Genomic DNA, 26,807 nt, shown 5'->3' on the forward strand with positions numbered 1-26,807 from the left:
TGTACATACCAGCTAGTCGTTGTTCGTCTGGGGAAAGACTCAAAATGTTTGCGCTACTGAGTCATCTTTATATACACTAGTATTGCCAGCCCATTGGACTGCTGACCGGGCTAGTTCCTGTTCATGCATGGTACTAAGTTCACTGTAACCAATTCGTTCTTTCAATACTTTATCAGTGGCTTGGAATAGATGTTCAAGAGAACATTGTTCTGGTATGGGAGAAAGAAAACGTTTCTGGTTTTCTAGACGTATTGGTTTGTCAAAGGGTTTGTCAAAAGGTCTTGCCCTACCTACGTACGCTATTCTGCCTTGGTCCTCTGTTTCTACATTTTCGTCTTCTGAGACTTCACCATCCGCTTTCTCGGCTTCCCTCGCTGCTGTCTCCCTTGCGTGTATGTCTAGAATTTCTTTACGAATCTTCCTGTACATGGATTCTATACAACCTTGTTTACTATGTTTACCATCAGCTATGTTGTCACTCCATTTTATCAGGACCTTCATCTCTTCCTGGTCCATGCCTGGCTGATCTCGTTCTCTTATCAAACAATTTATCAAAAACTGTAAGATCATACCCTGAGTCTCCACCTTCCTGTGTGCCATGGCCTCGTGAATACTTTCTGGTCTCTCCCCCGTTCTAATAAAATGATATATGTTGTCTAAATGATCTCTCATATCTGGTAAAATAGTCAGATAGTTTGTAACACGTCGTATACGTATTGAATATAATATCATATGGTCTACGCCTGGTACTGGATCATATCTGCAATCAGTGAGATACTGTTTAAGGGCTGCGTATGTAGTTACTTTGGGTGTACGTTGTAATGCTGCTTCTCTTAATGTGGTACGTTTTACTTGTGGCGGGGTGACAGGAAGACCTCCTACGGCTCCTCCTGAAGTGCGATCGTCGACTACTAGTGGCTGTGCTGTCGCTGGTGGTAATGTAGGTGGTACAGTAGGTGTAGGTAATGCAGGATGGCCCTGAGTTGCAGGCGGATTAAAAGGATTGCTAGGGCCAGTGGCCGGAACAGTGGCCGGAGCAGTGGCAGATGAGACAGTGGGAGAAATCGTGTCATCAACAGGAATGTGAACAGGGTTGGGAGGATGAATAACTGGAGGAGGATTTCTGTTTGCATATTCTGGGACAGTGTCATCTAGGTAAGAGGAAAGGAAAATTTCCGCTGCGGTCTGTTTATGACGTAATTTAGTCGGGACCAATGGTGGCGGCAAGTTACGGGGTACTTCCGGGGTCACCTTGGGTAGGCCCTCGGCGAGAACAGGATACATGCCTGTAATAAGGGCATTTCTTTGTCTGTCTAATTGTTCTGCTCTAACTCGTTCACCTTCTTCTAGTAGCTCTTTTTCTCTAGCTTTTTCAGATTCTTCTCTACTTTTCTATGCTTTCCTAATTTCTTTCTCCGTTCTTCTATGCGCTTCTTTACGCCACAATTCTATAGCATCTTTCTGGGATTGTCTGGCTTTCTTTTTCCATAGTGCTTCTTCTACTCTCATGATGCACTCGGCATCCCATGTCCCTGAGACAGGCCATCTATATTTCTCTTCCAGATCCTTAGTATAATCAACCCATAAATCTAAGTACACTATGGCATCTAAGCCATGTTTTTGGTACATAAAATGACCTGGAGTGTCCCTAGGCGGGACGGGAACTGCTTCTTCGAGTATCCCTTTCCTAGTTCCTATCTGACGTAATTTCGAAAACAGCGGCATATTTGAATTTACTTGAACGTGTACACAATAAACACAGTAATGAATAGCAAACAATCATTCATACCACGACATTAAACACATTAAAACATTTCAGACTGATACTACCTGGTACATAGAAAAACATAAATTCTGAAATCTCGAGAAACAATACTAGAATACTGGATTACTAGATGCACTGCTAAAACAGTACAGGCATACCGGTCCCATAAAGAGACACGTCTTACCGCTTCCACCTAAGTGAACACGTCTGGACCGGGTCTGTGTACCCAGACCCGTCTTGACCGGGCACAAATTAATGAACCCGTCTAGATGCGTTCCCAACAACGGTACTCACCGGGAAGCAAAACTGAAGGCCTCGGAAACTGGACTGGACTGGACTGGACTGGACTGCTACGGCGTCTGGCTGCTACTACGCATGCGCTTCGGAACAGGTGGGCTTCCAGATACCTCGGACCTTGCTCTCTCGGCTTGGGCTCTGGTCGGGACTCTCCGCATTCCTCACCGCCTCGTCTGGATGCCGGACCGCAGTCCCCGTCTCCTCCGTGGGCCTGAGGGAGATAGCAGGAAAACCCGCAGGTGTGCACAGGAATCCGTCACAGCTGTAGAAGGGGTCAGGGGCCTGCGTTACATCGCCGGCGAGTGGGGAAGGGGAGGGGTCCCTGTTCGGGCACCAGAAAATGTGGTAAATAAAATTACCGGGACTATTTTTCTATACATTAAATGACAATAAGGATAGCTCAATAAAATGAGAGGCAGAGTCCGTGATAGCAGAGTCATACGGGCTTTAATTAAGTACCTCGAGGCACGGGACATCGGGTTCCATCACCACTAGGGTTCAGGAAGGGACATTCAACATTTTATTAACATCACACATTATATATAGTAAAACAGTATAATTGAAATGAATACAGTAGGCGTAACAAGTGAAAAGAGAGAGATAAGAACACATGGGCGTAAAAGAAGGCATGTACAGAGGCCTACACGGAGGTGTGTACTGGAAATGTTACAGAAGTGTCATAAGTGGGTGGATGCATAGAGGGATTCTGCAGGGTCAGCAGAAACCTTTACCCTGGGTGCGTGCGCAACTGAGCATGACGTGGTATTGACGTGTAACTGGGGAGAGCTGGGGGGCTTGACTTTAGCAATAGTAGAGGAGACTGGTGTCTGGGATGTCAGGACGACCTGCACCTATAGCATATCTGGTATCTTATGTTTGGAGGATGTGATGTCTGAGGGAAAAGGTCTCTCGGGCAGAGGCCGTTCAATACTGAATGCTAGTGCGTGCATACGTGTCTTGGTGCAATGCGCGGGGCCATGGGCCTACCATGGTAACGGGTTCAGTAAATCACTTGCAAGGAGGACAGGAAGGCTGTGCCCTTTGCTCTGCAGCCGGAAACATGTTTACCTATATCACTAGACTGGAATGTGTTTTTCGGGGAGGCTGAGCAGATAACTGTAGGCAAAATACTGTCTTGGCAGGCAGGCCAGGCCGAGCCGGGCACCGCTTCGCTGAGCAGAAAGTAAGGTAGAGGTCAGGGATGCATACCTAAACTACAGCTTTCAGAGACAGAAAAGACTTCATAGCCTCAATTAAGGGCTTGGCTCGGCTGAGCCAGAAAAACGTGGAAAACGTGTGCTTCGCGTTATTTAAAAGTGCACCATGTAAAGACGTTGGCACCATAGGCCTAAAAGCCAAATTAACGTGGTTTTCTTGGAGGGCTGAATAACTGACATAGTAACGTTGGACGCAAATGCATATGCGTCTTCATGGCAGGCACGGGAAGGGAATTACACGACATACACGGAACATGGGAGCATGGATAGGGTGCGAGTGGGGGACACATTGACTACCTAAAAATTTCTATTTCCTCAGATTAAGGGTTATAGTCAATAATGTTGAAAAAGGCGCTAACCATCTGCATGAATCAGTCTGGGGGTATGACGAGACTGTAAGATGGAGGATTCAGAGTCCAGGACCCCCGGTACCTCACAAACAAAATGGGGGCATTGTGGACAAACACAAACCTGGTAAAAAAGCCCAAAAAGGAAAACCTAACCCAAGAGCTGAATGGGGGCAGTTACCAGATCTCGAATTGAGGAAGGCTGGAGGTTGTCGATTACTCATGAAGCATCAGAATCCAGGGAAAGTTGGAAAGACACGGGAGCTCAGGCATCAGTCTTGGAAGAGGAAGACAGCTACGGGGTTCAGAGGGTGCATCAAAGTGGAAATGGGAAACAAACTCTGTGATCAGGGCAGCTGCGTTGCGGTACTCCTGAGGGGGCTCTTTTGGGGGAAAACAAGACCCTCGCATTTCTGTTGTAGCCCCAGAAAGGTAACAGCAGAACACCACGCAGCAACAGCACAGGACCAGCATGTAGAAAAAGGCAAGATCTCCTTGTAGCATTCTTGTTAATTTTTGTTACTGAGCAGCGGGATAACAGGCAACCGCTTCTCGGGTCTGGAAGGAAGGCGGGCGGCCTGAGGAGAGACCCCCCTCCTTCTCACCAGCAGCAACCCAGGAAGAAAGACATTATGCCGACCATCAATTTTGCAAGAACAGCGGATTTTTCATCAGGAAGGAGGGGGATGAGGGAGACACAGCAGAGAGAATAGGAGAAGAGTGTCCGATGTCTGGCTGGGTAGGTGACGGCTGAGGCAGTGGAACTGGAGCCAATCTCAGCTATAGCTGTCTATGCAGCCCCACTGGGCATTAGCCATGATAGCTCGGGCTCCGCAGTCAGGAGATCGATCAAGTTTTCATTAGTGGATCTTGAGCCCAAATGCAGGAGATTGGAGATATGAGGACCGCAGTTCAAACGTGAACCCAGGTGAGTGAAAGGGTCCAATGTGTAGGAGCTCCTCAACTGTCAGCCATTTTGCGTGTTGCCATATCCCATCCTGACACCCATGAAAACAAAAAGAAAACACAGGGAGAAAGAATAATAAATGAGTGGCTGAAGTTAATGTATTATTCACTGCTTCTGGCAATGTTGAAGGACTGGGTTTTTCTAAGACCCAGCGGTGCCAGGGATAACACCTAAAACCTTCGTGGGTAACCTGTTCCGGTGTACAAATGACAGAGACACGGGACACTTCCTTCAGCGTCAAAGATTCGAGGTTTATTTATACTGCAGGGAACACAGAAGTCACAAGAAGTACAACACGTGCAAGTTCGAGGAGTCTGCTTCAAATTGTATCTGCGGATCGCTCTTTTTATACAGTTTTTAGTCATAGGATAACATGATGAACAAAAGAATACAACCCGGTTTCCACAGTAAATGTCATAGGGGGTCGCTTTCATGTATTCAGGGCCCGGAACATAATTACAGTAGCATTTGGCAGTTCCCAACTGTAAAAGTACATCTTCTCATCATTAGTACATTCCGTTTGGCTGTAAACGAATCAAGGAAGAGACAGAAACAGGTGCAGAGGAAGACGAGGATAGCGAACAGATCGAAGAGGGTGTAAAAGGGGTGGTATCAGGAAACACGAGTTGCAGGCATCAACTGAGACAATAGACCGGCACGGCAAGATGAGCCTCGAGCAGGGCCATCTGCCTTACAGTGTCATCCCCCTCATCATAAAGACACCCTCAAAGGAACACGTGTCTTCCGCAAGAGTTTGGGAATCCCAGGGTCGCGAAGCGGACAGCGTCCGTTCGCTGGCTACTTGAGGGCAAGAAACAAAATGGATGCCGTATCTAAGATGGAACCCATGGGTTCAGATGAAGAAACCCACGAAACAAACGAACGGTTTAGGCTAGCACAGCGAAAACGCGTACACCCACTAAACTCGTCATTTGCGGTTCATAGATACCAGACTCGACCATATTCGTGCGAGTCCAAAACACCACTTATAATTGTCACGGAACCTCAGACGCTCCTTTTGCCCTCATGTAGGCAAGCACTAGTTGGAATCAGAATCGATCTCGATATTCATCAGACCATCTAGATGCTGTTGCAACATAATTCTATCCATCAGAGTTCATTTGGTAACAGGCGGCTACCTTATACACGTCGTAGCACAGAGGCTACATAAGGCAGGACCACACTGCACACAAAGACAACACGTGAACAGGAATGCTCCAACAACCCCAATGATCATCAGAATCTTCCAACCCCAAGTCGACATTAGGCCCCAAAACCACCCTAGTAGCATCCAATCCCCTACGTCCGCGTGTATGGACTCGGAGATCTTATGCAACTTCGAGATGGCTTGATAGACAGTCGGAGCGTTGTCTGGAATGAAAATACAACAGCTCGAATGGATCACCTTACATACTCCACCTCGATCTGCTAAGACAACGTCTAAAACCATACGATTTTGCAACGTCATAAGCCTATCTGCCTGAAGCTCTGCTGTGATGTTGCCAAGGGCACTAGCAGTGATATTAGCGGTCGATTCCACCACTCGAGTCAACTGTCTTAGGTTCCTACTGTTGATCATAGGTCCCCAAAACGGCAAGAAACCCTTGAAAAAGTCTCCTGCCTCTTGACCGGCAGTGTCCTCTTTGCTAATCACGCCTCTCACAACTCTGGTCTTGTGATAATCGGAGGCGACTGTAAAAGTCGGTGGCAGCAAATTTGCAATATAACAGGTACCTGAGAAGTCAAGGGGCAACCATGTATATGCACGGTCGTAACAGACAAAGTACGTACCCTTGGCAGTCAGGAGAACAGGGGAAGAGAGCATTGGTAAAACATACGTTTCAGTGCAGGCACTCTCCCCAAGGTGAGCTCTCGGGCTTCGGCCACGGCCTTTTAAACAGAAATTACCAAGGTGGGGTACGATCCATATCAGAGATGAACTTTTGAGCTGTCTTTCACCCACAAGCACACTGTACTCAGCCTCACTCAGATCCCTATAGGCTCGCACCTCCTCCTCTGGGATGAGCGATGGTTCATAGATATCCCTATCTAAATCAGCAATCGCTATTGCCAAAGGTTTATGGTACGGACCGGGACCAAAGTGTGGAGAACGTGGCTCTCGATTGGGGTAAGAATCTAGGGGCAGATTTATGAAGGGCTTGCGCCACGTTTACGCCGCCGTTGCGTGACGCAATAGCGCGGAAACGTGGCGCATCCCTGCGCCCTATTTACAACGTGACGCATCTAGGAGATGCGTCACGTTGTACAGCACTGCGCCATGAGGAGGCGTTCCTGCGCAGGGGGGGGCGTTCCTGCGCAGGAACGCCTCCTGAAAGTGGCTGAGTGAAATCTATGAGATTTCACTCAGTCACTTTCAGGGCAATGCTGCATCAAAACCCTGCGCCTGCTTGAAGCAGGCGTAAGGCTTGAGGCAGCATTGAAAGAATAGGCCCCCCCAGAGCATTGCTGGAGCTGCGTCGCGCTTGTGACGCAACTCCAGCAATGCGTCACTTTTACGGCACAGATGCGTGACGCATCTGTGCCGTTTTTGCCCCATGGTGCGCCGCATCATAAATGCGGCGCACCATGGGTGGCGTAGCTGTGGCGCACTGTGGCGCATGTTAACTGGCGCCTCCCTCGGGATGCGCCAGTTAACATAAATCTGCCCCCTAGTGCGCTTCGAAACATTGTTTGGAATGCTCGAGCTGTACTCTGGTAACTGTAAGGAAGGACCAAGTACGGAATTCCCTTATCAGTGGTATGTGGCATTAACCCACACACCCAACAATTGGTAGTGTTCATCACCAACTGATGCTGATGAAGGAGCTGAACGAAGGAATTGTTCATGAATTCCGCACGTCTAACCTGCTCGTGTTGGGGTAGGATGTGGAAGGAATGAGGAGAGACAGTGGAGGTAGGCTTAGGTTCAGAAGAAGGGGTAGGTGAGGCAGAAGGCAACAATGACTGTATCATGTAATACACCCCACCCACCAATAACGAAGAAACAGTTAGGAGTAGAAGGAACACCTGAAACATGAAGCATTTAGTACGTGCAATTCTACGCAGTTCGAATCTTTGAGTTTGAGCCTTTTCCAATTCCGACAGCTTCGAGAAAGCCATCCTCTAAAACCGTCTGCAACGTTCTTGACGCACTTCGTTCTGTGTAGCAATAGTCAATCCCCAGGAGTTCCTAGGAACCAACGGTCTCCGACCTAGTGTCAGGACCTACTAACCAGAAGGAAGTACCCGCGCGGCCCTACGGTCTACCCGGATGTAAGGTACTTTAATCAACAATATATACAAAATCTCCTAGCTGTGAAAACAAATACACATATGTAGAAAAAGACTCAAAATTTACAAAATCACAGTTATTCAAAAGTGTTCAAACTGAAGAGTGATAATGGGGTGACGTGAATGTCAGGGGAGAAAGCAAAAATATTTTTTTTATTTGTCTCTGGTATTGGAGCGAAGAAAATATCTGCTTCTCCCAGGACGAGTCTGATCGTCAAACAGTTGGTCCGATGATGAAACAGAATCCTGTCGACCAGACAATTGTTCAGATCTTGAGTTCTGTGATGACGAATGTTCAACAATATCTTCCGGCTGCACTGAGGTATCTCCAACAGGCTGAGCGTCGCTGAATGGGACAAAGTTCGGTACGATCTCAGCTTCAGACGAGGCGATGCCCTTCCTCACCCATGAGTCCGCTGGCAAAGGTATAGGTACCTTCTTGGTGTGGGTGGCATGCACCCAATGCTTGCGCCCCTCCAAACGAACAGCAGTCCTCGTGGCAAGGAGCACCTGGTAGGGTCAGATGAATCGTGGCTCAAGATTGCGCTTTCGGCCAAAATTCCTCGTCACCACCCAGTCTCCGGGCTGGAGCTGGTGGCCTGGACCCTCCGTCTGCGTCGGCAGTGCTTTAAAGACCTGTTGGTGAATTAACCTCAGTTTAGCAGTCAGATCATGAAGATAATCGATCGACATTGGATATTCAAGATCAGAAAACACACTGGGTCTAGGGACCCCCCAAACATTGGCAGGACGGCCAAACACAATCTCATAGGGGCTGAGCCCTACTCGGGAGTGTACAGTCGCCCTGGTTGACAGAAGAGCTAAGGGCAAAGCGTCAGGCCACGAGAGACCAGTCGTAGCCTGAATCTTCGCGAGTTTCAATTTAAGAGTGCCATTGTACCCTTCAACCAAACCTGCTGACTGGGGATGATTGGCGCTGTGGAATTTTTGTGTAATTCCAAGGCCCTTACACACATTCTTCATCACACTCCCCACAAACTCACTTCCGTTATCAGACCATACAGTCCGTGGCATTCCATACCGAGGAAAGTATTCCTTCAGTAGGACTTTTGCAGTGGACAGGGCAGTATTGTCTTTAAGAGGGTAGGCTTCGATCCATCGGGAGAATGCAAAAACGACAACTAAAACGTACTTTAGGTTGTTGCATCGCTCCATATGGATGAAGTCTAAATGAATCACCTCAAAGGGACATGAAGGAGGAGCAAAATGGCCAGGAGGTGTAGGAGTTCCCTTACCAGGATTGTACATAATACATATCATACAATTCTTGACCAATCTCTCAGCACACTTAGCGATACCATCATTCTTCCATACAGGGGACAACAACTTACAGATACCTTTCGCACTAATATGTGACAAGCCATGTGCCATCGTCACAACAGCTAGCACATACGCATCCGGCAACATCCACCTCTTATTCTCCGACAAATCAATCCAACAGCCATTCGCATCCAGCTTTCCCGTACTCTCTTTCCACTTCGTCTTTTCAGTCTCGGTGGCCTCATTCTGAATCGCTTTCACACTCTCGATAGTGTCCTCACACATACCAGTTTCTGCAGGCCACCTTACTGAATTTGTCACATACATTCTAGTTGTAAGGTTCCTGGCAGTCTCCTTAGCAATCTCATCAGCGAACGCATTGCCACGACCAACATCATCCGTCACCTTACGGTGTGCACTACATTTAATAATCGCCACCTGCTCGGGCAATGTAAGTGCATCCGAAAGATCATTCACAAGCTGTCCATGCTGGATCTTTGTACCATGCGACGTCATGAAACCTCTCTCTCTCCACAATCGTCCAAAGCTGTGCGCAACACCAAACGCATACTGGCTGTCCGTAAACACATTCACCCGTTTCCCTTTTGACAAAACACACGCTCTAGTCAAGGCAATCAGCTCTGCCGCCTGTGCAGAATTCTGATTCAATCTCGCAGTCTCCACAACCGTACTCAACGTCACCACAGCATACGCAGTCGTCACATCACCATTCGGCAACTTAAAACACGAACCATCCACATACAAGGTACCATCGGGGTCTTCCAATGGAGTATTTTTCAGGTCCACACGACCTTTTGTTTCCTCCTCAGTTCGTAAGTAGCAGTCATGGGGTGCTACCTCATCTGATTCCATATTGATTGGCAACAAAGTCGCCGGGTTCAGGACATTACAGCGCTTTATTTGAATGTGACTTGCCAGAAGCGTCAGCTCATACCCAGACAACCTTGCACTCGTCAGGTGTTGGGTTTTCGTACGATTCAAGAGAGTGTCAACTGCATGCGGAACCATCACCGTAAGCATATTATCCATGACCAATCCTGCAGATTGTCGGATGGACACCGCAGCTGCCGCTGTTGCTCTCAAACAACTCAGCAATGCTCTAGCTACTGGGTCCAAGGTCGAGGAAAAATATGCACATGGACGCTGCTTACCACCGAATTGTTGCGTCAAGACACTCAACGCACAACCTTCCCTCTCGTGAACGTATAGTGTAAACGGCTTACTGTAGTCAGGAGTACCTAACACAGGGGCCGAACACAACGCATCACGAAGTTCAGAAAAACTTCTCTGACATTCTTCCGTCCATGGAAAAGGAGTTGGAACATCCTTGCACGTAAGAGCCACCAATGGTTTCGCTAGCAATGAAAAATTTGGGATCCATTGCCTGCAGTATGACGTGATACCTAAAAAGGCATGAACATCTCTCTGAGTTGTTGGCACAGTCATTCGAGCAATCGCTGCAATTCTCTCTGGGGTCAACCTTCTTCCCTCCTTTGACAATAAGTGACCTAGATAGGTTACTTCTTGACAACAATATTGCAGTTTAGAAGATGACACCTTGTGATGTAAGTCACAGAGATGCTGCAACAACGACACCGTAGCAATTTTGCAAATGTCCTGAGTGTCCGCAGCCACCAATAAGTTGTCGACATATTGGATCAAGGCCGCACCGGCCGGCAACACAAACGCATCAAGTTGGCTCTTCAAGGCTTGGCTGTATATCGATGGGCTCTCACAGTAGCCCTGAGGAGCGCGTTTAAACCTAAAGCTGCGGCCACCTAGAGAGAAATCGAAAAGGTCCCTACTCTCCTCAGCAATCGGAATGCTAAAGAAAGCATTCTTCAGATCGATCACTGAGAACCAGGATGCAGAGGCTGGAATCAGAGTCAATAAAGCCGTAATGTCGGGCACCACAGGGAACTGAGGAATCACAATTTTATTCACCTCCCGTAAATCGATGACAAAACGATAAACAGGAGGCTTAGATGGATCAGTGCGTTTCAGAATGGGCAGCACAGGGCTATTACACACGTTTCCCCGACTCTCCTCGATAACATCTTTTTCGATCAAATCGTAGATGATCGCTAACAGCGCTCGCTCACCATCAAGGGAGATACGATACTGGGGAATACGTGGCAAATGCACATTAGATTTCAAGTGAACAACATAAGGGGAGATGTCAAGCAGGCCCACGTCATTGGGACCTGTTGCCCACAAAGATGCAGGAAGAGAACTCAATTCCGGTGGAAGCTTATCGATGGACAAGTACATAGGAGAGATAACTTTCTCACCCAATGTAAGCTTCACTCCCGCAGGAGAACAATACAAAGTCGCATACAGACGTTTCAGCAAATCCAGGCCCAAGAGATTTTCACCACAACCAGTGGTCAAAATCAAAGGAGCTTGCAGCTCACGAGGCCCAATTGTAAGGGGCAAAGGGCGTGAAACCGGATTGCTAACAGGGGCGCCAGAGAATCCAACGGAAACATTTGTTAAGCCAGACAAAGGTGCGCCAGGGAGTTTCGAATGCATGATGGAACTTTTCGCCGCACCAGTGTCCAACAGAAAAGGCTCAACTACGCCCGAGGTGGCAACTGCGACGTAAGGCCCTCTCTGATCAACCGGAACTGATACTACTCCCTCTCCTTGTCTATGGCTGTCCTAGTAATTACCGTCGTCAGTACCCTGATCGACGTAATAATCGTCCACATTGTACTGTGCCGATCTGCCTTGCGACGATCCACGCTGATCGAAACAATTATTAGAATCAGAAGAATTGTTAGAACGATCATTTTGAACACCACGACCTCTACCACGTGAGGCCTGTTGAGGACCACTACGGCCTCCTCTAGATGAATTACCACTATTTCGATCACGCAAAACTGGACAATCGAATTTCAAATGACCCTCACCCCTACAATAGGCACACTGATTGTACCCCAGCATAGATCTCTGCGAAGAGGAGTCATTTCGTGATTGTGACCTATTTGACTGAGACAGCGATTGATTCCGCTGTTGCGAATCATTCTGATTCGAACGCGGAGGATATGCTTGTTGCAACAACACTTTCGTTTTGAGCTCTTTCGTCTTTTTGTCCGCACGATCACTTTCCTCTTTCTCTCGATTCTCATAATATTGGGCCGTAGCCAATATCTGAGCAGAAGTGGAAACGGCCCACGCAATCTCTGAATTCCTTAATTTTTGCTTAGGTCCGGCAACAAATTTGACACAAACTTGTCCACAAACAATCTCTGACCTCCCTCAGTACCCATATCTTGACCACTATGATCAATGAATGCCTCCTCGAATCTTGTAAAGAAATCAGAGACACTCTCATCCTTCTTTTGTTTGCAAGCGGACAATTTGTCCCAGTTTACTTTCATAGCTGGCATAAGCGTTTTCATAAGGGTGATTATTCTCTGAGGCAAAGCCGTAATCAACTGTTCAGGCTTAGCCCCACCAACTTGCAAGGCATCCGCGGCAAGAAGTGCAGCCCAGTCACCGCCTAATTCTGCCGCATGGTCTTCCTGACGAATCTTTGCCCATACCGGTTGCGGTACGACATTGCCGAACAACATATCGATGTCGGCAAGATTCATCACCGTCGCATCCACTAGCTGAGTCAACTCTTTATAGTACCCAGCAGGATTCTTTCGAGGGTCAGGCAAAGATTGCTTCACCTGCAAAACCTCCGATGGCTTCCATGGAAGGTCTATCCACACTCTCTGGAAGAATGGTAAGACCGGAGGGTTAGCTCCAGGGTTACCTGGCATGTACACCGGTGGAACCTCGCGCATGGGATACTGACCAGGCGCTGCCGTCGGTTCCTCAGTGTCATCTGTGAACAATGCTCGAGGCATTATAGCAGAACGAAAAGATAGCAACTGCTCGACAGCACGCCGAACATTGCTACCCACCATTATTCCGCTCGCAAACTGAAGCTGAAGGTTAGTCAGAGCAGCCAGTACATCATCAGCCGCATCAGCTGATATCTGATCACGTAAGAGCTTACACATTTCCTCAAACACGAACCTTTGTGTCGGTTCATTGAATTGAGAAAACGTATCAATCACCACACGTGGAGGATTCCTAAGGGGGTATCTAATCCAATTTGTCGCCATATTATATAGCGTATCGCGTTCCCTACCGTCAGGAAGCTGACTTCGTCTTTGGGGAGCACCAGAACCTAGCGGACCCAAGAATCGGTCCAAGAGAAGTGAAGAAGTTAGCAGCAACAGAAGGGACACGACGTCGAGCAGACGGGGTAGAAGAGTAAAGCAACGGGGTAACAAGAGAAGTGTCAGGAACAGAAGGGACAGCAGGAGTAACCAAAACAGTAGAAGTAGCAGGAACAGGAGTATGAGGAGGTATAGACGGGGGAGCAGTAGGGACAGGAACAGGTTGAGGAACAGGAACAGGTTAGGGAACAGGGACAGGTTGAGGAACAGGAGGGACCACAGGAACTGCGGTATCCTGTGCATACGGAGGTGGTGACTTCAAGAGATAGGACAACAAAGGGTCCTCTACTACTGCTTCTCCCTTCTTATCCGTACTCGTCGGTAAAGCGGGGTAACACTTATCGACTGTCATACGCTGCAATCTATCGAAAACTTCCTTTTCCTTTTCCTCCTTATCTCGCTGAAACTGCTCTGCATTTCTTACCGTTGTAACGATCCCTTCTCTCTTATTACGTTTAAGCTGCTTGATTTCTTTCTGCTTGGCTTCTTTACGCCACAACCGAAAGGAATCAAACATGGCTGGCCTTGCTTTTCTTCGGAACAATTTAGTTTCAAGATTATCTAAAATCAGGGCCTCAAAACTACCATGAGGTGGCCAACTAAGGACACCGTCTTTTTTAGTGTAGCGAACCCAACACTCATTGAATGCAATTGGACCCAAACCATGTCGACTATATAATTCGTAAGTTGGAGTTCCAACCAGAGGTATCGGACACGAGTCCTCCAGTCGGGAATCCGCACCACAACCTCTGAAGCAACTGAACAAAGTACTACGGACAGGCATCGTACACACTAACCGAGTTCCACAAACGTCAAGGGTTATAGGATTACAATGTCCCTGCAAAAGAGCAAAAACACTCGGTTTTTGGCGACTGCAGACGTCAAATAGCAGAACAAAGAACAAAATACCAAGAACCACAAATGCAATGGAACCATGCAACAACTAAGCACCCACAACAACAAAGGACTCTGGGAGCGACCCACAAATACTTAACTCAAAGATCAGTGGCGACACCAGGAAGGCCCGTCAATCGTCTCGCTATACCAAGGTCTACGCCAGGCGCCAAAACAGGTCTACAGTCAGGGCAGCAGTCCGTCGCAGCCGTCAGGAGGCGGGGATCTTCGCGGGAAAAGTCGTCGGGCCACTTGTTTCGACAACAGGATCGATGAAGCGGGGTGCACCTTCCCTCGGAGATTTCACACGAAGTTCCTGACGATCGTCGGGCTTTGGACCGGTACCGCTGATGCAGCCCCACATTGGGCGCCAACTGAAGGACTGGGTTTTTCTAAGACCCAGCGGTGCCAGGGATAACACCTAAAACCTTCGTGGGTAACCTGTTCCGGCGTACAAATGACAGAGACACGGGACACTTCCTTCGGCGTCAAAGATTCGAGGTTTATTACTGCAGGGAACACAGAAGTCACAAGAAGTACAACACGTGCAAGTTCGAGGAGTCTGCTTCAAATTGTATCTGCGGATCGCTCTTTTTATACAGTTTTTAGTCATAGGATAACATGATGAACAAAAGAATACAACCCGATTCCCACAGTAAATGTCATAGGGGGTCGCTTTCATGTATTCAGGGCCCGGAACATAATTACAGTAGCATTTGGCAGTTCCCAACTGTAAAAGTACATCTTCTCATCATTAGTACATTCCGTTCGGCTGTAAACGAATCAAGGAAGAGACAGAAACAGGTGCAGAGGAAGACGAGGATAGCGAACAGATCGGAGAGGGTGTAAAAGGGGTGGTATCAGGAAACACGAGTTGCAGGCATCAAAGGAGACGTGCCTAATGAATGCACAACTGAGACAATAGACCGGCACGGCAAGATGAGCCTCGAGCGGGGCCATCTGCCTTACAGTGTCATCCCCCTCATCATAAAGACACCCTCAAAGGAACACGTGTCTTCCGCAAGAGTTTGGGAATCCCAGGGTCGCGAAGCGGACAGCGTCCGTTCGCTGGCTACTTGAGGGCAAGAAACAAAATGGATGCCGTATCTAAGATGGAACCCATGGGTTCAGATGAAGAAACCCACGAAACAAACAAACGGTTTAGGCTAGCACAGCGAAAACGCGTACACCCACTAAACTCGTCATTTGCGGTTCATAGATACCCGACTCGACCATATTCGTGCGAGTCCAAAACACCACTTATAATTGTCACGGAACCTCAATGTGCACCCAAGATAGTCATTCATGGGATAATTTAAATGTATTCTGCTCCATAATGGTGCCTCAATCTAGGCAAGGGTGCCACTAGCATGATTTGTAAGTGTTGTGCAGCAGCCCCTCAGAAATATTTACTAAAATTAACCCTACTTTTCCTGGAGTCTATAGAACACAACCCTGGAAAAATGATGTTTCCAGCATTCCCAGAGAAAAAGCTTTTACTTTTCAGCTCTGGAATGCTTGTGGTTGGGCTTATGGTGGCATTTAGTGGCCCAAGGAGTATAAAGAAAAACTCTGACATGTTTAATGTTGTTTTGAATGCAAATGCTTTATTTAAATGTACATTGCCAAACATTGTAAATTATCTTTGACCTTATTCGACAAAAAGCTACATTCTTAACAAGCAACTTTTTCTTTTTGTGATTTTGTGTAAATCAGTTCAGTAGTAAATTTACAGATATTTCAGACTGTGGTAGGATTGCAGGGCTGGGATATCAAATATAAGATCTGATTGTCTGCCATCAACATCAATAAAGATGTTTTGGCAGCTATTTTATAATTCTAAAAAAAAGAGCATATGGAAGTTAGAGCATACACTGATCCCTAGGTATGTTAGGGGGTAGCAAAGGGACTCCTTCGGACCAAAATGATGTATTTTATTCTCCATTTCATGGTCCACAGAGCCAAACAAAAATGAAATGCAGGGCTGCTCTTTTTAATCTCCCCAGGGTGGGCCAGGGCTCAAGGACTCAACACATTCTTTTTTTTAGGTTTAACTCTGTTTTTATTATTGTCATCAACATAAAAATTCAGCTTATGATAGCATCACAACATTTGATACCCTCTCATTTCCTATTACAACTTATTTTTACTGTTTGCCAGAGTCTTCCGTTCTAGTTCACACATTGTTTGAGAACTATTTCTTATAGTTAAGACATGCTTTCAGGAAGAAAAAAAAATATTTCAACAATTCCCCTTTACTCTCCCCACCCACCCCCCTTTTGTAGTTGTAGAGTCTATTTCTATTGTGTACCTAGTGTACAGAGATCTATCCGACTCAGGATTTATGGTGCATCTCGAGTATTTCGGGCATGTGATTTCATGAAATTCTGCTGATAGTAAAGTAATGAATGGTTTCCATATTTCTTTAAAAACCTTTGTGGCGTTTCTAAGTGAGGCATGTATGCGTTCCATCCCCAATATCTACCACAGTCTGTGGAGCCAACCCAAATATGTGTGTGTAACCTGCATTCCCTAGTATCCCGCTTGATCCGGTTCTATGGGCCCAGTCGCGAGGCCAATATGCTTGTGAACAATTTTAAGTTCACATTGAGATTGGACACCAGGCAGTATGAACCACATACTTTCTGGTCCTTCCCTAGTTCTTGCAAGACCACAACAGTCACCAACAGCATTCTATCAGGTATCGCGCCCTCACCCTCTGAAGGAATTGAATAGCCATGTCAAGACCGGTGCTAAGATGTGGCAAAATGCTTTGTAAAATCCTGTAGAGAATCCATCCGGCGCTGGGGATTTCAGAAGTTTAAGCAGTTAGATTGCTCCAATTTCTTCTCCTAGCCAAATAGGGGCATCAAGCATCATTGCCTGGTCTCTAGCTAACTTAGCATCTGGGCCTCTTCTAAAAATGATTTATTTTTAAGCTGTTCCAACCTGGTCCCTTGTACAATTTGGGTAGAAGTCACTGAATATGTGAGCGATGTCTTCGTGCTCCATGAACTCCCCCCCCATTGTGTTCTTATTAGCCTGAATCTTTGTCTGTTAGATGAGGGCCCTGAGTTTACTTGCCAGCATTTGCCCTGTTCTATCTCCCTCAATATCATAGGAATATTTTAACCTTAGTGCATGTATTCAGCTCTATCCAAGTCTAACCCCGCCAGCTGAGCTCTCGCTGTTTTCATCTGTTTCCATACCCTGGGAGCTACCGTCCTTCTGTTGAATGCGCTCCAATTCTAGGACCTGTGCTGACAATTGATCCTTTTTTAGGACTTTCCAAAGTGTAGCTATAGTAATGTCTGGGGATTGCTTCAGCTATAGATAATCCTTGATGCATTTAGTGAGTTGTGATACCACAGTGCTCTTGTGTGCTCTTGCGTAATATGCTTTCCCTTATTCTCCACCCTCCTGCATATTTCCGGTGTGTTTCCATCCATCACCGCCCTCTTTTGTACTGCTATTTCTGCTGTGATCTGAGAGCGCAGCTGGCAGTTTGTCTGCTTCTTCGACTAGCCTATTCAATTCCGTCATGCCTAGTATGTACTCCAGGCGGGCATACGTACCGTGAGCGTGAGAGTAAAAGGAGTATTAGGACAATTGGGGGTACTTGTCTTGCCATATATCTACAAGTCCCATGTCCTGAAGCCAACCAACCCCCTCCCATAAGAGCTCTGTGACTTGTGTATAATGACTCATTGATCTGTCCTTAGCAGTCTCCATAACTATATTTAAGTCCCCCCTATTAGTGTTTGCATTTTTCACCATACATAACTTCTGAGACGGCTGCTTTCAGATAATGTTCCTGTCCTGAGCTGGGGGCATATATTGATCCTATCACTATTGTTTGACCCCCAATCTGTAGTGTATAGGCTAATAGTCTCTCTTTATTTTCTGCTTTTTTATCTCTCACTTCCCCAGGAAGCGTTTAGCAATCAAAATTACCACTCCTGCCTTCTTATCCGGTGGGGAAGAAAAGAATTGTTGGGAGAAGACTCGGGTCCATAGTCTGGGCCAGTCTTTTGATACTAAGTGAGTCTCTTGAAGAAGTATGAAAGAATAGCTTTCTTCTTTATGGGGTTATTAAGACCCTTCACATTAAGGGTGAGTGCCTTCACAGTGTAATACGACAAGACATGACAAGTGGTTAAGAACCACGCTACCTAGCTTCTTAATGTCCTGCATCTCTGCTTCATCCTCCATCCTCTATCCCCCATTAGCCCAACTCCCAAGCATTATCTATTATCTCCGTAATCTTTTTTCCATAAGTACCAGAGCACCTCCTTCCCCATCCTAGCCCCAACAGAATCCCCAACATTTCTCCATATTGTCCATGACAAAGAAGTCGAGTTTGCATGTCCTTTGTGTACAAAAAAATTGGGTACATAGTATGGTCAATCCCAAAAGGCCCCCCGGATCCTAGAGGAACCCCCATGGCCACATGCCCAGCCAGTTGTGATATACTTATCTGTACCTTAGCCTTCAGACACCCCCTAGTGCACCTTCTCTTTGGACAGCAATTCTAAAACTGCTTGTCTCGCCAGTGCTATGATGGTGGGGTACGGCTTTGCTGAAGAGTCCTTGGTGTGACCTCCTCTGACCCGCTGCCCTTGACTTTGGAATGCCAAGTGACCTTGTCCTTCAGATTCGTCACGATCTATATGATCCATTCCTAGGACCCGGCATGTTTTCTGCAGTGATCTGAGTTGGTGTAGCTTGCCCTGCCATTTGAAGATTAACCTGAAGAGGTGTTCCCAAGAATATGCTACCCCTTGATTCCAAAGATGTGTTGTTACCGGTCGGAATGCCTTTTGTTTTTGTAGAATTATCATTTGTATAGGGCAATGGAGAGGTCTTTATATCTAAGTGGTTGCTTATCCCTGGCTGTGTGCAATATTAATTATTTCAGCTGAAAGTCTGGTAAATATGCTAGAATGTCTGGCAGAGGTGATGGAGCTCTTCGCTGGACCCCCACTCTATGCGCCCATTCAATCTTAATTTCCAAGTCCTGGGAGACTTCCAGGATGTGTTGAAACAACTCCAATAGATATTGAGTGATATCCGGGCCTTCTTCCTTGGATAGACCTCCCCTAATTCGGATGTTATTCCGGCGTGACTGATTCTCCAGGTCCTCTGTGTGTGCCTGAAGATTGATCTGTTGTTCTTTAAGCTGAATCACTTCCTATTGCAGCTGCTCGACTTCCTCCTCCCGGGCTTGGTTCTGTTCCTCGATGCTGACCACTCTCTCACCCACGGCATTGACATCCCTCTGAACTTCTTTCATCTCTGACGCTATTTCACCCCTCAGGGAATGTAAATACTCCCGCAGTGTGTTAAATAGCATCTTAGGAAAGCACGATTGACGGGCTCCTCAGTGAACTCCGAGTCAAGTACCGCTTGTGGGATGGGGATGTGCCCCCCTCTCTGCCACTTGTTATGGGAGCCTTAGTCAGCATATCTTTGAGGATTCGGTTTTTTTTCCCTCTCCCCACCGCCATGTTAGCCATTGATCTGCCTCACAGACGCACTTACTCCCTCCCACCCATCTTTTCTTTATGTTTCGTCATCCCTTCAAGGAGGTCTCCCATGTGGGTCTATAGGCAGGATCACCTTTTCTACCTTAGTAGTTTCCAACCACGTTCTAGGCCTGGGTCCTACACTCTGTGGTCGGCTGTTTCTACCATCAATCCTAACGTCCCGGGTTCGAACCTTAGATAAGATGTGGAATTGCCCTGTGCACTGGATCCTTATAGAGATTACCAATCTCCCAGACCCCTCTATGCTCTTATATTTGCAGATCCAGCCCTATTCATCCTCCTATGGCCGCCGATTCTTTAGTCTCCCAGGCTTCCACTCCCTTGAACCATCCCACGTTTTCTGAGTCCCAGGCTTTGCCTTAGCCACATCTGCCCCAAGCACTCCTGGCATATGCCCTGTCAATGATCTCCTGGGGTCTTCACACGTGCATCACACTATCCCCTTTACTTTCGATATTCACTTCAATATTCAATTACTGGGCGGATTTAGCTATGGGGGTTCATCGTATTTCTTAGGCCCAGGACTCTCAGTGTGTTACCCTTCAGCCAGACCCTCCTTTTAATTCACAGCCCCTCAGGCCTCTCTACTAACCAGGGCACTTGCTCCATCCCTACACACCTCTTGAATCTCCTCTGGGCCCTGCAATGCAGCTCCGAGTGCCAAATATGCTGTCCCTCGTCTCCCGTCTTCCTTACTATTGCATGTGACGCGGGTTGGGGGTTCTATACTTCTCCGCCTCTCGTGCACAAGCTCCAATGCCGCCGGTGTTCGCTGTCCTCCGCTCTTGACGTCGTTGTCTGGGGTTCCCGATCAATGGATAGCAGTCAATTTCGCCTGCACTACCTCGGTATCACCTTCCGCTGCCTGCGCAAGGCGCCGCTTGGCACTGCTGATCCTCCTGAGCTCCGCTGTCTAATGTCAGTGTGGGAGCTGGGCCGCCATCTTTGTCTGCAGCTTATGGGATCTGCGCTGGTTACCGATACAGCTTCTCCTTGCCCTCTGTGTTCTCGCTGCTGTCCCAATCCTTCATGGGGACTTTCAGCTAGCTTTAGCAGCAAAAAGTGGCTTGGCGGGCAGATGGTAGTGAGGAGACGAACTTCAAACAGTTTACCAGGTCGCCATCCTGGCCATTCCTTTTTTTTATATGGGGACCGGGAGTGTATATGTGAGCCCCTCACTTCCTGAGCCAGCTACTGGCCCCTGGGACCCCATTACCCTCAGTGTTTATTGGGGCGGGGTCTGTGGGTAGCCCTTCTCCTTAGCCAGATATTTTTCCAGGTGCCCTTGCCATACACCCCTTATGATGTCATATATTACATCGATCATGACATGTTCTATGACATTGTTAGACCTGGCACCTTGGCTTGGGTCTCCCTTCCACTTTTTGTTGCAGTGCCTCATATGTTTTTGCTGGTGTTAGCTGCTCAGAGCACTGTGCCACTGCCAACCAGTGCCACAGTGAAAGTGCTCCCTGTGTAAATTGCTGTATTGATTGGATTCCATGATTTGCTTATTTTGTTAACTGTCAGACCCTAGTACAGTGAACCAGGAGTGCCCAGCGCTTGTAAATCCAAATGTTGCTGGTGGGCTTGCAGCACTGGTTGTGCCACCCACAGAAGCGGCCTGGTAAAATGTGTCTAAGGTCTGCCGTTGCAGAACCTGCGTGCAGTCTGGTACTGTCATGCTGACTGGGCAAGTGCACCCACTTGCCAGTCCCTAAACCGTCCCTTAACTTCATATTAGTCACCCCTATGGTAGGCCCAAGGGCAGGGTGCATTGTAAGTATAAGGTAGGACAAGACCTGATGTGCGTGGCATGTCCTAATAGTGAATTACAGCCATTTTTGTTTTTGACTATTGCAAGGCTACCTGTTCTCATAGGCCAATATGGTCTGTTAGAATTGATACATCCTATAATCCTAACAGACTCAGGGATTATGGTAGAAATTTGAGTTTAGTATGCCTGAGATCAGAATGATAAAATACATCTTTTAGTAAAGTTTATTTTAATATTCTGTGTTTGCAAATACCACTTTTAGAAAGTAGGTATTTGCTTGCCTACCCATTTCAGCCCGACTCTGCTAGGATGTTTATCTGCTGTCTGGTTTCTGTGAGTGACAGGGCTGGGGAATTCCAGATGGCGGGGCTAGGTAGCCTTTGGTGAATAGAGAGATTTACATCCAGATGGGTGGGAGGAGTGCACCTGGGCTCTGAATAGGACTGTGCCTCTCCACCAAAATGCTGCCTCCACCTCCTGTGGAGTGTCTGATGTCTCTAGCCTGCTCCCTGAATGAAAAGTCAGAGTCATATCAACAAAGTGTTCAAGAACTGGTTTTGGCTGAGCAAAGGCCCCTCTCCCCCAGAGGAACAAAGGATTTAGGGGTATAAGTATTGGGACCCTGCTCCCAAGAAATTAGATCCAAATTGACAATTAGAAACCTCTGCCTGAAAAGAAGGAACTGGGAAAGCTGAAGGAGGAATACTGTCTCTGACCTGGGGGATTGGCCTGCAGTGGTTGCCTTGCTGCTGAAGGAGATGAGAAAGACTAAAAGACTTTATTTTTTTACTTGTGCCAAAGATCTCCAAGGGCTTGCAAGCCTGCCCCCTGAACGAAGTCCCAGGACCAGTGGACTTCATACGCCTCAAAGAGAGCTGTGGGAAACGCTGTTTTCTGTAGTTGCCGAGGCCGGGAGCTGTGTACGCCTCGTACAATCAACTTGTGTCCAGCAAATCACTGTATCCCGCCCGTCCGCCTCAATCAATGGGACTTTGTGCCCCAATTGAGCCGTAGTTCGCACTGTGACTGGCCGACACCACCACGTACAAACGCTTTGCCTCATCGATTCATCCTGGTTGGTACGACACGTACACTGCTGCCGAGTTCGAGTCTGCCTATCGCACCGGGAACGGGAGTACGCTCTGTACGTCCTCCTTGCACTGAATCCAAGACTGAGCGCCGTGGCTCCCGCAGTATGGCCCATACGCCGCATCGTAAGCAGAACGCATCGCATCCAGAACCGTCTGCCTCAAGCAACGAGGCTCTTTGCTCTACGCCTCATACAGACGACTTCAACGAGCCGGAGCTCTTACCGTGATTGGCCGACAAAGCTGCTGCATTGCCTTTTTTTTACAATGCCTCATCCGTGCCGGACGCATCACATCAAGGTACTGTGTACCACTCGAACCCCATCCTAATACGCATCGGACTGAAACGTTCGCCGCACTGATTAGACTCTTTGTGTCATTTTCCTTTGCCGTGAGAGCCAGACAAAGAGTCCGATTTGCACATACTTTAAAAACTACTCATTTAACAAGAACTCTTCATTGATAACAGTATTGTGGTTGTTAAGTTTCAACTGGGTGAGCCCAGAAAAATTACTACCAAGACCTGGGTCAAAGTGTCAGTACGTTTAGAGAAATGGTCGAGGTAGTCCCTCTTATATTCAATTTACATTAATGATTCATCAAAGCAAGGTCCTTTCTGAGTTACTCCATTCAAAATATTTAATTATCACAGATAAAAATATTTTTACATAATGCTCTTGCAATTTCAGAGCATCCATATTGATCCATATGTCACCTTTCAAAGCCTCATTGTGTTATACAAAATAAAGAATACGATCTATACTTTTGTTTTTCAAAGCATTAATACAGGTCTACTTTCAATACATTTCAATATGTACAGTGCTCTCAGTGAAAAGAGGAAAAGGAAAGTTTTAGGGGAAATGGGGGTGATTAGGTAGGTGGGGGACCGGGTAAAGGTGATGTGACATGAACACGTTCTCATGTGAAATACAGTTGAACCTTTACAGCCTAAATTCGGTCAGAAAGTTCCCTATAAACATAGCATATAGGTCATGATAAATCAATTTGTTCTGTTCCTATGGTATGAGGGTACAAGGTAGTCTACGTTTCGACCCCGAGAGATGCAGAGTTACTAGTTCTTCATAATGAGGTCTTCATCAAGATAAATGTTGGTGTGGAGCACCGAAAAAACTGAATGAATTGCTTTCAGTGTGTATGGTTATCATGTGGTGAATCATGAAGTTGGTATCCACAAATGGTACCTACTTAGGAGATGGCTGTTAATGGCCGAATCAGGCGTATCACATATGTTGCCGTCACTTCCGCTAGTGGTTTGAAGAAAATGCCCACATACTTGCATATTGGTTCCAAGAGCGACCCACACTTATCAGACACATCCTATCACCCCACAACCCATACAGGAATATCATTACCGAATGGTGATGATACATCGACGATCTGCTTATGATATGGACAGGAGAGGAACAAGACCTCGCATCCTTTTGGCAATGGCTAAATTCCCAGTCAGAGGATATTAAGTTTACTATGCACTCGGACAAAGAAACTATAGACTTCCTAGACATCAGCATCAAAGTTAATGGAGATCGCCTGTACACAACACTATACAGGAAACCGGCAGAGTGGAATACACTAGTAAGATACACCAGTCACCATACAAGAGGATTACGTGATAATTTACCCTTTGGACAGTTCCTCTGGTTCAGGAGGAACTGTTCATTGAAGGAAGATTTCTTTAGGGAATCAGATGATCTCATTTCATGCCTCCTAGGCAGAGGTTATCCCAAGAGACTAGTAACAAGAGCCAGGAAGAGAGCCTGGTACAATAGCAGAGAGATCTTGCTGGATCCAAAGGAACTCAAAGCTGTAAAGGACAGAATGATATGCGTTACCACACACTGTACAAAAAGCAACAGCATCAAAAGAACTATTAATAAACACTGGAGACTTATTGCAGACTATAAAAATTAACAGTTTGAAAGGGGGTCTAGGGGCGAGATTAACGACCAGCTAACAGACACATGCCCCAGCAATACATACTACAACAAAAGGTGTCTGAGGGTCAAAGAACCAGGTCAAACGTGTAAGGCGTTCAAGGCACCACGAACGTATAACAAACAGGCGAAACAAAAATGTGTGTAGATGTGTGAAAGAGAGCACGACATCCCAAGGGTTAAGAAAAATACCCATCAGTTCCCACTTGGTACCGCCCTTTTGTCATCATATGGGTTCTCCTTATACCCAGGAGGAGATGTTTTCTGTCACTGGATGTTATTGTGACAGATGCTCGACCATTGACAAGTATGGTTGTGGATGGATGATACCAAAAAGTGTCTAAAAGGGTAACTGATTTGCAGTGCAAAAGTGAAGAGTGTGGGTGAATAAGTGAGGTAGGTAAAATTGGATGGAAGTGAGTAGAGAGAAAGATTATTTAATGGTCTCTCTCAATTCCTCGAATATTTAAAAGCAAAGTGAAAAAAACAGATTTAACAATATATCTGTTTGCAGGATGGGTCGACATGTTTCAGCATATGTGGCTCAACGCTTATGCCACTGCTTTCTTCAGGACCAGAATGTTTGCACCTGCATTATATGATAACAATTAAACTATATCACGTGTGGGTTCCAGGTCATAATAAATATCCTCCATAACACTTGAGGATTCGTGGTGTCAAGAAACAGTATACACGAAAGACAGAATATAACGAAAAGAGACAAAGTTATCACAACACATAGTATAATTTGTCCAGTATGTCAAAATAAGTATGGTCATTTGACCAATCACTTGGAAAGGATACGCCTACCTATTAGGCAGGAGGACCATGCATCACCCCACCTGGCTGCAGCTCAGGTAAGTGCAGCACCGCTCTAGTCAAAAACAATAAGAACATTCACTCAAAAGAGTTTACTCATCTCGTATCAATGTTAGAAAAAACTGATATTACACAATCTTGAATGGTACTCATAGATACATCTAGATCAAGAACAGGTAGTGTCCCAGGATTGTACGCTACTAGCATAGTGGGCAGACTGTTAGAGGTCTTCGTGTTTATAACTCGCAGGTAAGTAGATAACAACCCCTTCTAGCGTAATCATTAGGTACCAAGCTCTTTCTATCGCTAGGTAACACTTGGCAAATAGTCATACAATCATATGCATGCCTCACATGATGAAAGGACAATAGTATGGATTTGTCATTTAATAACTCAAATGTGGTCAAAAAGAACACTATTCTTAGCGCACGAGTTTTGGTCACTCATTTAGAACCCTCTCTTAGCACGATAACAATACACGTGCCGGTAAACAGTTGTGCTAGCTTGAACTATTTCAAGTGCTCAGTAGGTCCAGCACTAACTAGTATGGTTATGTACTTCACATAATACGGTGGATAGCGTAGCCTCGGCATTCTAAGTTGGTATAAAAGGGCGCCGCTTGGTAAGGCACTTAACTTAAAGCAAGATAACAATACCTTAACAGGCAAACACTCAGGCTTAAGAAAAACGTCATGTCAGGAAGTCAAACACTAACCTGTCCGTCGGTACACCAAAGCGTCCCTCTGCGCTGTCTGGGGGGGGCACTGCTAATCGTGTAACCGCCATATTTGTTAGGCTGTCGGATCACGTGTCCTAGGCGTCACGTGATCCTGAACTAAAGAATTAAGCAATGAAGCTGGGAGTTGTAGTCTTTAGTGTGTTACAGGAACAGTACTTGTTTGGCATGAATCTTGACGAATAGCGAAATAGGGTACAAGTTCAAGATTCGCGCTGTTGTTAACATATGTAGAATAGTATGGAAGTACTCATAGGCGCAGCTATGTTCTGCTGTGCATGTCATCACCGTATCTATTTTCTTGGCTGGTCCGGTCACGTGTCCTGAAAGTCATGTGATACTGGACTACCAAAATGAAAAATGAAAGCTACATGTATGCCAAGTTTATGATTATCAGTAGGGTACATGTCTCCGCGAGTGATTAGGGTGAGAATAAAATACACTTCCCTCATAGCATCATCACTTGGCCCTGTTGTTATTGTTGATAATAGAATTAGATAAAAAATTAGGAAAGGACTATGCTTCCGAGGTGCTCAGAGCGAGCTACATGTCAGCCAAGTCTATAAAGCGC

Source organism: Lissotriton vulgaris, chromosome 1_1 (assembly GCF_964263255.1).
Source record: "Lissotriton vulgaris chromosome 1_1, aLisVul1.2, whole genome shotgun sequence".
NCBI classification, from domain to species: Eukaryota; Metazoa; Chordata; class Amphibia; order Caudata; family Salamandridae; genus Lissotriton; species Lissotriton vulgaris.